Source organism: Chinchilla lanigera, unplaced genomic scaffold (assembly GCF_000276665.1).
Source record: "Chinchilla lanigera isolate Chin_1 unplaced genomic scaffold, ChiLan1.0 scaffold00008, whole genome shotgun sequence".
Taxonomy (NCBI): Eukaryota; Metazoa; Chordata; class Mammalia; order Rodentia; family Chinchillidae; genus Chinchilla; species Chinchilla lanigera.
Window position 1 is genome coordinate 3,543,603 of NW_004955409.1, and position 12,320 is coordinate 3,555,922.

General features: G+C 48.7%; 1 long non-coding RNA gene across 1 annotated transcript in view; it reads right to left on the bottom strand.

The window, feature by feature from the left end:
* Positions 1-4,504: 4,504 nt before the first annotated feature.
* The window catches only part of LOC102026948, a 15,309-nt gene continuing 7,493 nt past the window's right edge, over positions 4,505-12,320 (bottom strand). The window contains exons 2-3 of the long non-coding RNA XR_259749.2: positions 6,704-6,891; positions 4,505-5,269 (exon numbers count right to left, since the gene is read on the bottom strand). This is a non-coding gene — a long non-coding RNA (uncharacterized LOC102026948). The remainder of the gene's footprint in view (positions 5,270-6,703; positions 6,892-12,320) is intronic.

The following is a 12,320-nucleotide window of genomic DNA, read 5'->3' on the forward strand; positions in this document are numbered from 1 at the left end:
GGGGTTTCCACCCCTCCAGAGAAGCTGAATGATCCCAGTTCTGGAAAATAAGCATCTCTCTCTCTCTCTCTCTCTCTCTCTCTCTCTCTCTCTCTCTTTTGTCAGGCCTGTTCTCTATTTCTTTGAATATGAACCTTTTAATTTTTGCCCAGTAAACCCTTCCCACGCCTCTTACTGAGGCATCCTGGAAATTCCTTTTCCGCAGCGAGAGAGTGGACCTGTGCTGGGTGGGTCAGGTTCCTTATCCCAGCCTCGGGGGCTCCTGAGACCTGTCAGGTGACATTTCCCATTTTGAGCTTGGGTTTCCTTATTTGTAGATAAGCAAACAGGATTCCTTTCTACGTTTGAGTACTGTGAGATCACAACACGAACAACCTTATACACTAAACATTTGAGCAGTGGCCGGGCATACAGCTCAGCGGCATAAGCCCCTACCTGGCAAGTGCAAGGTCCTGAGTTCAATCCTTGGTACCAAAAAAAAAAAAAGCAGTAGAAATAGAACATAATATGAAAAATGATGAGGGGAAGGTCTGGCTTGGCTTGGTTTTACTGCTGGAGGTTGAACCTTCAACCTTCAAACTGAGCTACATCCACAGCCCTTAAAAAAAGAAATTGTTTTTTAAATTTTGAGACACAGTCTGACTAAATTGCTACATTACCCAGGCTGGACTTGAGTTTGTGGCTGTCCTGCCTCAGCCTTCCAGAGTGCTGGGACCACAGGTGTGTGCCTCCACAGCTGGTGGGAGTGGGGACCTGGCGATGATGTGGCAGGGAGGTGCTGTGTGTTTTCCTCTTGCTCCTCCCGATCCACTTTCCACATGGATGGGTCGCTTCAGCCGTCAGCAGCCCCGTGCCTGTCGCTCGGGGTGAGTGGGATCAGTGCAGAGCGACGGGTGGGACCGCGGAGGAGACCGGGCTGACTGGACAGGCTCCCCGGGCCTCCCTGCTGGGCTCCCATCTCTGTGGTACACAGCTTCTGTCACACCGTCCCCTCACCAGCAGCACGGCCATCCAGGGAGCTCAGGGACGGGGCTTGCTAAAGTCTGAGAGGCACAACCCCGAGGAACTACTGCATTTTCTTTGCTCCTGGGACTAACCCAGGATGGTGGCTGTGGGGGACTGACAACTGGTGGTTGCTATGGTTTGTGTCTGCATGTACCCCAAATCCTCATGCAGTCCTGGGGCGGGCTTTGAGGTTTATGATTGATTCATGGTCCAGTGCTGGGATCATGGGTGTGAGTGCTACACTCGTCCTGTGGCGGGTAGTTTGCATACAGTGTAAGGGAGGGAAAGAGGCTGCTTGCCACCTTCCCCCGTTTGCTGCTGTTACTTCTGCTGTGTTCTACTGCCATGAACGGCTCCCCTCTGCCATGTGCCACTCTGCCTTGGAGCCAGCTGAATATGGACTGAAACCTCCACAAACTATGAGCTAAATAAATCTTTCCTTCCTTAATGTTGGGCCTTGGGTATTTTTGTCTCAGCAATGATAGAAAAGTAACCAAGACAGTGGTCAACTTACAACCCCCAGCTGAACTGAGTAAGCATGGTGCTGGGTGTGGGAGGCCCACCTGGGGATTGTTGCCTGCAGCATAAGAGGCAGAACTGGGGAAGAAGCGAGGCTGTTGGGAACCGAGAAAGGCCATTGGGAGCTGCTAGAAGCTGTAAGGAGCTGTTGGTTCTCTTGGAGGAGCTTGTCATGCTGGCTTTCCTGATGAACTTGGCTGTTTTCATCCTCCAAGGAGCTCGGGGCCTTGTTGGCACTGAAATTAGCTTTGGTTCACTTTGGGGGAGCTCTGGTCCTTACTTTGAGCATCACTTCCCAGCTTTGGAGGGAATATGGTACACTGCCAGTGTCCTGGAGAAGCTCACTGCATTGGCTTTCCTGATGGGAACTCAGCTGTGTTTACCATTGGAGGAGCTCGGGACTGTTGCTGAGGATGGCTGTGGTACCTTTCGGGGGAGCTCTGGTTCTTACTTTGAGCATTGCTTCCTGGCTCCAGTGCAGATTCCTCAGCCTGCTGGCACAGATCCTTCATCCAGCTGGTGCAGACTTTCTAGCGTCCACCACTGACCTTTGGGCCTTCCCAGAGCAGATCCGTGAAACAGGCCTGCATGAGACTTTGTCATGGGCTCTAGGCCTCCAGCTGGACTCGTGGGAGGCATTGTGATGGGCTCTAGGTCTTCAGCTGGACTCATGCAGGACATTACCGTGGGATCCAGGCCCTCAGCTAGATTCCTTGGTCTATAGTGTGTGGACAGATTTCCTGCACTCTTTTATAAATCATTCATTAGGTGACTATTATAAATAATCTTATAAAATATGTATCCTGTATTATATTGTTTCCCCTTGCAAAATAAGCACCAAACCATAACAGTGCCCAATCCCTCGTGGCCACTCCAGAGCTCCGGTGACCTTACCTTTGTGAATTGTCTCGTACTTGCCTTGAGTCACTCACTGCAGGTTTGCCATGGATCCCCCAGGCATGCTGAGGTTGTACTAGGGACTTCTTCGGATCTCCGAAGTAGACAAGTGACTATTTGTGTTCTGCTGTGAAAGAGACAGCCCACTGACTGGGCGAGGCAGGAGAGAGACACCGTCGGTGGGAAACCCAAACAAGGCAATCTGTTTGGACATCATCGCGGACTGCAAACTCCCCAGATCCTGAGGCACAAGCTCCCAGGGAGTCTCCGTTTTTGAGGCAATGCCTGTTTGTAACATCCTTCGGAGACAGATGACTAAAACCTGAGGTTTCGTGTGGGCGCAGGCTGTTGTGCTGCTTTCTGCCACGGGCTTCAGTTAGAAGGGGAAAACTGCTAAAATAAGTTGCTATTTATAAAAGGAAGCTGCTGTTCTTTTCTTTCCTTTGATGAAGGCCAAACCTATTGGGAACTAATTTCATACTCAATTTTCATCCAGCACAGAAGTTGTGTGGACCGCAGCGTAACATTCTAGCAGCATAGAGGATGGACACGTTCAGAGGCTTGGTCTGACCTGAGTGTACCACGCCCCAAACGCAGAGAGACTGTTCCTGCGTTTGTTTCCTCCAGTTCCTGGCTCTTCCACTTCTGCTCTGCCCACCACATGTGGGACCCTGACGTCGTCAGGCTGTAACCCGCCTGCACCCCATTCCTGGAACAGCTTTCCCGGGGTTTCCCTCTTAGAGCCTTTTCAGAGCCCACTCAGGCCTCCCTGGCAAGCATAAAGCCCTGAGTTAGATTCCTGGTACCAGAAAAAAAAAAAAAGAACCTACTCCAAATTTAAAAAGACGGGACTTAAAGGGTCCTGTCCCTCAGGCCTGGCTATCCTCAGGGGATTATCTGTGTAGCCCCGACAGGCAAGAGCTTCGCGTTGGCAGCCCTGCTACCTAAGGCATTTCAGAGCAGAAGGCCTTGCCACTAAGCTGGGTAGCTCTGGGAAAGCTACAGAGAAAATACTAGCAATCATAGATCTGGGGGAGTAAAGGGGATCAATGATTGCGTGTAACTTGTAACTGCTCACTGAGATATGATCCACCTTTGACAGCATTTCGTTTTCTACTGAAAATAATTTCTGCTACTTACTGACCACCTCCTATGGGCCTGGCATGTTAGTACCGTATCACTGACCCTGAAAGTAATCCAGGAAGGTAGTTAGTATGTGAGTCTCATTTGACAAACGCAGAAACTGAGGCTAAACGGAAGGACCTAACTAACCCGAGGAAGGGACGGGGACGGGGCTCCTGCCCCATTCGGGTGGGTCCTGAGGGCAGCTCATTCCACTTTGCACTGTGACTTTCTGAGCGTCTTTCTTCCCTGTCATTGGAATACCAAAACACTGTCTTTCTCCTAGTCCCGTTCCCCCGGCACCTCCACATTGTCCCAGCAGGTAGAACCAGTAAAATCCACTTCTTACGCCCCTTCGGATATTTGAAGACTAAAACCTAGTTTGACCATTGTGAAATCTCACCCTTTCCGCCTATGGAGATGTAAAATCTCTTAACTACCGTAGTGGCTCCTGAAGGGGCTACCCACTCAAGACAAGGGGGTGAAACCCCTTAGCTCCTGAAGGGGCTACCCACTCAAGACAAGGGGGTGAAACCCCTTAGCAGCAGAGCTCTCCCCTGGAGGCAGTCCCGACCTGCAGGTCCTCAGTGGTCAGAGGATAGGACAGCAGCTCGACCAAAACTGCCGAGAGGAAAGCACACCTCTAGGTCAGGCCCGCTCACCGCTCCCCACGGCCCGCGGCTCTGGAAGCCAGGTGTGGCCTCCTGGAAGGGCTCCCGTCTCCCACGCCGCGCCTTGGGACCTATCACAGCAGACACGACGCAGGTGCGCCTGGGAGCCCCGCCAGGCCCGCTGATCCGGGGAAGGCTGTTCTTTTTGTTTGTTTGTTTGTTTGTTTGTTTGTTTTTTGTCTTTTTGAGACAGGGTCTCGCTATGCAGTTCAGGTTGGCCTTGAACTCACTTTGTAGCCGAGGCTGGTCTCGAACTCTCAACGATCCTCCTGCCTCAGCCTCCCAAGTGCTGGGATTACAGGGGTGTGCCACCACGCCCGGCTGGAAAGGCTGTTCTTGACACCCCGGCATCGCCGCCCCGCCCTCCGACCACAGCTTCAGACCCTCTTGGACACCCCGACCGATCACCTGAGGGCGCGGGCCTCTCCTGGAGCTCCCCGATGTCTCTCTCCAGACCCCCAAGCAGCGCACTCTCATCTCCACGAGCGGCCCTGGCCCTCCCTACGCCTCCCGCAATAGTCCCCCTTCAATCTGTCCACGTCCCATAAAACAGAGCAAGACAAACTGGAAATACACATACACAAAACACGCAGCCTAGGCTCAGATCTGCGGCGTTCCCGCCTCAGTCCCCCAGAGCGCCGGGGTTGCGGATGCACACCGCCCTCCCGCTAGTTGCCTCATTCTTGGAGCGAAGGGATCGGACCGTTGATTTCCCACGTTTTGCCTATGTGAACTCCTCTGGTTTATGATAGATCTGCGCCCAACAAGACTCCTCCGTGGCCTCTTCCAAGGGCTTGACTAACAAAAGCAACAGTGATTATTTAAAAGTCAGTGCATTCCAGTTCATGTAATTTCACCTTATCTGCTCCGTGAGCCCGTAGGTAATGTGAGCGCTTGCGGCTCTGCGTGAGAGATGCTCGCACGAGGACAGAGCCTGGCAAAGGGCCTCCTCCTCCTCCTTCCAGGCCTACGCAGACGCCAGAGCGGTCAGCCTTCTCCCAGCTGTGGGCAGCTGCAGTTCCCATGCCGGTCACTAGGGGGCCGTGTGGCTGCATCTGGAGGGCAAGAGGGGGACAACTCAGCCGAACTAGGGCTGTGGCCCCAAGGGGGCTGTGAACCGCACCAGGTTTTCCTGCCAGCCGTTCCAGATAGCGAACAGTAAGGAGGCCCTGAATGTTAGATTTTTTAAAAAGGGACTAGTGAGCCGAACGTGGTGGCACGCCTGTAATCCCAGCACTCGGGAAGCTGAGGCAGGAAGATCGTTGTGAGTTCGAGACCAGCCTAGCCTATAAAGTGAGCTCAAGGCCAGCCTGAACTGCATAGCGAGACCCTGCCTCAAAACAACAAAAATAAATAAATAAATAAATAAATAATGACCATAATATTTGAGTCTTCATCTTGTGACTTTTTCTTCTCAGTCTTCTCTTCCTTTTCTTATCCACCATAATCTTTTGATGGGCCCATGATTGAAGCTCACTGACTTAAAATGCAAACTTAGCTGGGCATGGTGGCCCAGAAGGATCACAAGTTCAAGGCCACCCTGGGCTACATAATGAGTTCAACAACAGCCCTACTTTAAAACAAAACAAGGAAATTTAACAGGAAGTTTACAAGCAGGTCAGTAGCTCTCCAGTGTTAAAGGACACTGAACAAAAAATAAAATAAATTAAAGGACACTGAACTTACTGTTTATGAAAGAAAATACTGTTACACATATTCAAAGAATATTTATGCATTTTTTGTTGTTGTTTTGGGTACCTGGAATCAAACTCACAACCTCACACTTGCCAGGCAGGCACCGTGCCACTGAGCTTCAAGAATATCCCCAGCTTCAAGAATATTTAGAAACATCAGTATCAAATCAGAACAACTGGCGGATATAGCTCAGTGGTGCAAGCGCCTGCCTGGCAAGCAGAAGGTCCTGAGTTCAATTCCTGGTACAAAAAAAATCAGATCAAAATCCATAGAAATATGAACTCTGTTCTTGACAAATGTAGCTAACGTAGTAGTGTTGGTGATATATCTGCAGATATTCTTCCTAAGTGTATATGAGCATATATTTTTTCTTTTTAAAAAGAAACACTTGAAGCCGGGCGTGGTGGCACATGCCTATAATCCCAGCACTCGGGAGGCTGAGGCAGGAGGATCCTTGTGAGTTCGAGGCCAGCCTGGGCTACAAAGTGAGCTCAAGGCCAGCTTGAACTACATAGGAGACCCTGTCTCCAAAAATCAAAAAACAAAACAAAACAAAAAAAACTAACATTTTAAAACAATGTGTAAAACTTTATTATAAAAAGGATTTGATTAAACCATGACACCTCAGTTAACCTCTCTCCACTTCTCTGACTGTGAGTCCACAGGTTTTTGGTCAAGTTTATTTAGTCCTCTTTCCAAATCCTTAAACGTTGCTGACCCTTCTGCCACAAAGATATTCTTACCAATTCCTAGCACTTTTTCTTACCCTTTGGAATCCTCATTTGATGACTGACCTTAGGTTCTGTTTTTCAGATCACTTTATGACTTGAGATACGTGTCACTTTATTCTATTATCACCATGGCCCTTGGCTTCCAGCACCCCTGATTTTAGGTGGATTAGCACACTGCACTGTGCTTTCTGTTATCTTCAGAGAAGCTCTGTGACACCTCTGTTATGTCCATCCTTTAGTGCTCATGATGCCTTTGTGGGATAAAAACAGAAAAGCAGAGAATAACTAAACAGTTGTTCTGGAGATCACAGAAAACAACTTCAACCACCTGTTACCATTATATATGGATGAAATGAAACAATAAACATGAAGGCACTTTGAAAATATAGAAGTATACCACACAGATGTAAGTGAATGTGACTTTGGGTAGAAATCAGGAACTGCCTCTCTTAGTTATTTTTCTTGTTGCTGAGAAAATACATGAGACCCAAAGTTAAAGGAGGAAAAGTTTATTTAGCTCACAGTGTGTGGAGGTTTCAGTCCATAATCAGCTGGCTCCAAGGCAGGGTGGCACATGGCAGACAGACATTGCAGAGGAGAAACTGTTCATAGCAGGAAGAAGATAGCAAAGCAAGCAAGGAGGCGACCACAGCTCTTCCTATCCCTCCTATCTTACCCAGGCTATTTATTGGGATCACATCCTTAACCTGAGTGCCCTTGATCCTAGCGCTGCACCACGAATCAACCCCAGAGTCACATACACTAGAGCCAGCCCCCTCCGAAAAAGCCCCACCTATGACCCCAGGAGGTTTGGGCGAGACATCAAATACAAGCTATAACACAAGCCATAAATAGTGGCTTGTTAGGAATTACCAACTATTTGGAGTTAACTATCTTAGGAACAAGTGCAAAGACACACAATAGCGTCGTCTGAAACTTGCTAAGTACGTTTTACATTGTCTATTCATGTGCTCTGGCCGCTGTTGTGACTCTTACCACGTGTCAGTGACACAGCAGTGGGAGAATGCACTTTCACAGAGGCCCAGAGATCCTAGTAAATATCAGGGACATAAATCAGCACCAAGTCTTACAAGTGGCTGCTTGACAAGACGGAGCCAGTGTAATGTGGCTTTGCTATTATCTTGGCCATAAAGTTGGCTATTAACTTAGTACTTAATTAGACCCTCCTGCTGTGGAACCAAAGGAGCATTTAGTCCTTGGGGCTAAAGAACACGCTGTTCTAGGGGACTTTACAGGTCTGGTGATAATTGAGCAATGCCTAAACAGAGCCTTCCTATGTCACACTTGTAGAGGCTCTAGGCAAGGGAACCACTTACACAGAGATGTGTCTGAACCTTAGCTCTCTGTGTGACTTTGATCATATATTTTAGCCTCTCTGAGCCTCAGTTTCCCCATCCGTATAGTGAGGGTAACAGTTTCTGTCCTGTTTTCTTCATAGAAGTACAAGGATTGCCCAATGCGGTGGCGCACACTTGTAATCCGAGCACTCAGGAGGCTGAGGCAGGAGGCTCACCCCAAGTTTCAGGCCACTCTTGGCTACATAGCAAGTTCAAGTTCAGCTTGAAATGCATAGCAAGACCCTACCTCAAAAAAAAAAAAGTGCAAGGATTAAGTTAGATCAGACGCAGGGAAAGCTTTAGAGATTTAAGCGCTATTAGTTACAAAGCCGAGTGCAGCTATCACATTTTACCAAAAAGGAAACTGAGGCACAGAAAGCTGAATGATTTGGCTAAGCACCAACTGTAGCTGAGCTAAACCTAGAACACAGATACCTATGGCCTCTTTCCTTCTCAGCATATCAATCAGTACTTTTTGACACTTTAAACTTGTATGTATAAACTAAGTCCTCCATCCGTGACTCATTTACATACCATTTATTACCCAGCCATAAAAAGCCATTAAAATTTAACTTTAAGTTTGTCAGAAGCTAGATTTAATTACTGTGTATGTGCAGATAAATTACTGAACTTCCAACTATAGCTGGGCTGGTCCCTGGTGGAAAAAAATTTTCGTTTATGTTTTGCATGTCAGTGCTTGGCAAAAGCTTCTGTTTTTATAAAGTAGTCACATGAGGTCATCTGAACCCTAAATCTAGTTACTCGGAAGAATTTAGATGAAAGCCAAAACCATCACTGTACTCTCAGTCCTCCTAACATAACCTTTTTACCTTCATTCTGCCATTCGTTTCAAACCTGTAATTTTGCTGTTAACATGAAAAGGGCCTGTGTGGCTTTAAAGATACCTTACTGTTATATTATTCTTTTAACACAGTCGCTTATCAATAATGTGTCTGTGAAAGTCACATCCAAAGACACGGTTTTGGTTGTTTTAAATGAGGCTATTTTGAGTTTTTCCATGAAACCTATGTTAGATTTGAACGAAGCAATACCTAAACTTGGTTCTGGGTTCCTATGAATTAGAATCCAGAATTTGTAAGAGGAAACCTGAACAATACAGATGGTTTTCAACAAGCCGCACGGGGATTGGAGGCTAGTTTCTCTTCTGCAAGACGCCTAGGAGCATGCGCAGCCCCGCGGCCGTACTCTAGAATTTCCCCCGAAGTCTCTGCTGTATAGTCCTGTAAGCGCACAGCGTTCCATGATGGAGGATGTGTGGACTTTGCACCTGAAGATTTGTCTCTTTTCCTGGCTGATGTCAGCTTCTCTAAATCTCAGTTTTCTAATCTTATAAATGGGGTTGTTCAACAGGGTGCCCAGGCTTTACTCTAAGATTAAAGGAACCACAGGGAGGAAGGAAATTAAAAGAATCTTGAAAGAGATATAGGTCAGTGGCACAGCACCTGCCTGGCAAGCATGAGGTCGTGAGTTTGATTCCCGGTACCGGATAAAACCCCAAATAAATAAATAAATAAATAATCTTGAAAAGCTATTGTTGCAAAGCCAGAGAAGTTTTCAATCTAGAGAGAAGTAAAACCTTGACTATATTTTATAGTCTCCCTTTTCTGGAGAAGCGACCAGTTAGTGTCATTTACGAAGAAGTGAGATGGGCAGCTCCCCGGGTCACGGCACATCGGAGGCACACCGAGGACCCCTGAGCACCGTATCTGCAGTGGCGAAGCCAGCTCCGCGCCCTTGTTGCTAACCGTGAGCGAGGCTCTGCGGCAAGGCAGGCTCTCCTTCTCTCCACCATGTCTAAAAGGCGGGGCGCCACGTTGCTGTGCCTGGGGAAAATGCACCTTCCGCGCCCGGAAGACGTGATCAGAAACCGCGGCAGCAGATGGCAAGTGTTCAGGCCTCGTGGTCACGTGACACAGAGGGCTCACTCGCCTGGCCAGGCTCTTTGTCTCCTTCACATTTATTTCCTCAAGAATCCGCCTTCTTCCTCTGGATGTGCCCGAAACAAGCTGTAAACAAGACTAATGGCTAGAACGGCCCTGTGCCAGCAGAAGTGGTTGAGATGAGACCTTGAACTGTATTTCAACACCCAAAACATTCCTATTTCCAAGCTTATAAATCACTGTAACCATTCCGTTTCTACGGTTTTCAATCCAACTGCGCTCTTCCGTTCTGACTAATAACTGTGAATGTCAGGCGTTCATATTTTAGTGTGTGAGAGTGCCCCGGCATTCTGCAAGTGATTTGGAGCGGAAAGGAATTATCCTTCCAGAAGTGAGTGAAGGGAGAGGTGACCGCGCGGCGGTACGGGTGGACTGACAAGAACCCCTCACTGGGGTTTGACTTGACCCTAGGCACCTGCATGTGGTCATGTTCAGGGGAAGTGCTCATAGGATCTGTCTGACCCTTATCACCTCATCTTCAGGCTGCTATAACAGAACGCCACAGACTGGGAGAATTAAACAACCGATGTCTACTTCTAATACTTGTGTTGCCAGGGAAGTCCAACATCAGGGCGCTGGAAGAGCCCACGGCCAGTAGGAGCCTGCTTCCTAAGTCACAGACAGCCACTTCCCACTGCATCCTCACGCGGCAGAAAGAGGGCTACAGAACCCTCCGAGAGCTCTTTCATAAGAGAATAATCCCACTGGAGAAGGCTCCCTTCCCGGGACCCCGTCCCCTCCAAAGGCCCCACCTCCTGACCCCGTCACACCGAGGAGCTAGGACTCCAGCTAAGACTGTGCCAGGGAGAGGAGGACAGGACACTCCTGGTCCCTTTCTCCTGGGCCTGGTGCATCCTGAAGGACGGAGCCTTCCTTCTTCCCGCTTGGAAGGTGTGCCTCCCGGGGAAGGCGAAGACGAAGCAGTTTACAGCGCTGGAGGCCATGTGTCCCTCCCAGGGAAGTTCAAAGGCAGGAACTACGGAAAATAACTTCAGGCATTTCTTTTCATGGATTTGTTATGTATAAAAAAAAGAGAATTTAGCAAAATAAATTAAACATAGGCATTCGTTCAACAAATATGAATTGAGGGCCTGTCTGAAGGCCTCTACTATTTCAGGCACTAGGGCTACAGCCGTGAAGAAGACGAGGTCTCTGCCTTCCCAACACTGACGTCCCCATGGAGACAAGGAGAGGCTGACAAACAGGTGCACACACAGGAAGCCGGCTGGTGATGAGGGCAATGGAGGAAAACAGAACAAGGTAAGGAGGATGCAGAGTGTCATTACGGATGGGAGAGGGTGTGACTCCCAATGTTCTGTGCCCGACATTCAAGCCTGCACAGCAAAACACCCCATTGGTTTACGACATAATTCATCATGATGATGTAGGTTGACTTGGTGATTCTCGCGTGGGGTCTTCACAACCATATGACAACTGAGACTGGAGCTAGGTAAAGAATCGAGTGCATGTTGCATATAAAATGTCTTAAAATTCGCACGGCTGGCCCCTCCGCTGGGAAGCTGGAATGTGTAGGCTCCGGCCGGGCATCACTGTGTCTCCAAAGGGCCTATCCCCGAGCTACCTTGGGCTTCCTCACAATATGGCAGGAGTGGGTAGTCAGACTTCTTACACACTGTGCCCTCCCTGAGACAAGTGTTCCAAGAAGTCCAGGCAAGAATTGCAAAGCTTCTTACGACCTGAACTTCGAAGTCATGCAGTGTGACCCCTGCCACACTCTACCGTCAAAACGAGTCCTAGGGTCCCCCAGACCCCAGAGGAGAGGGCTGCAGAAGGCTTGGAGCGCTAGAGGGTGAGGCTCGGTGAGAGACCGTTTTTGGACTTGGCTACCATAGTTATTAAAAAGATGGCCCCACTGACAAAGTGATACTTGAGCAGAGATCTCAGGAAAGAGGGAGCAGTCCGGTGGGTGTCCAGAACTGGTTCCTGGAGACTGAATGACGAGGACAAAGTCCTGAGGTAGAAATGGCCATTGTACGCTTAAGGAAAACAAGGAGGTGTGTGTGGCCAGAGCCCGTGAGGTCCGTGGAGAGAAGCAGGAAATCACTCAGAGAGGGAGGGAAGCTCTGTAAGGCACGTGGCCTGCTAAGCCACGGTGCGGACTTTGCATTTTACTTCAGTAATATGAGAAGCTGATGGCTACACCGAGCACATGATATGATGTGAAATAAGTCATTACAGTCATCCAGGCTGACAGAAAATAAAACTTGGGTCAGGGTAGTAGCAGCAATAAGACATGGATTCAACTACATTTTAAAAGTAGAGCCTTCATAGGAGGATCGTTGGGAGTTCGAGGCCAGCCTGGGCTACAAAGTGAGCTCAAGGCCAGCCTGAACTGCATAG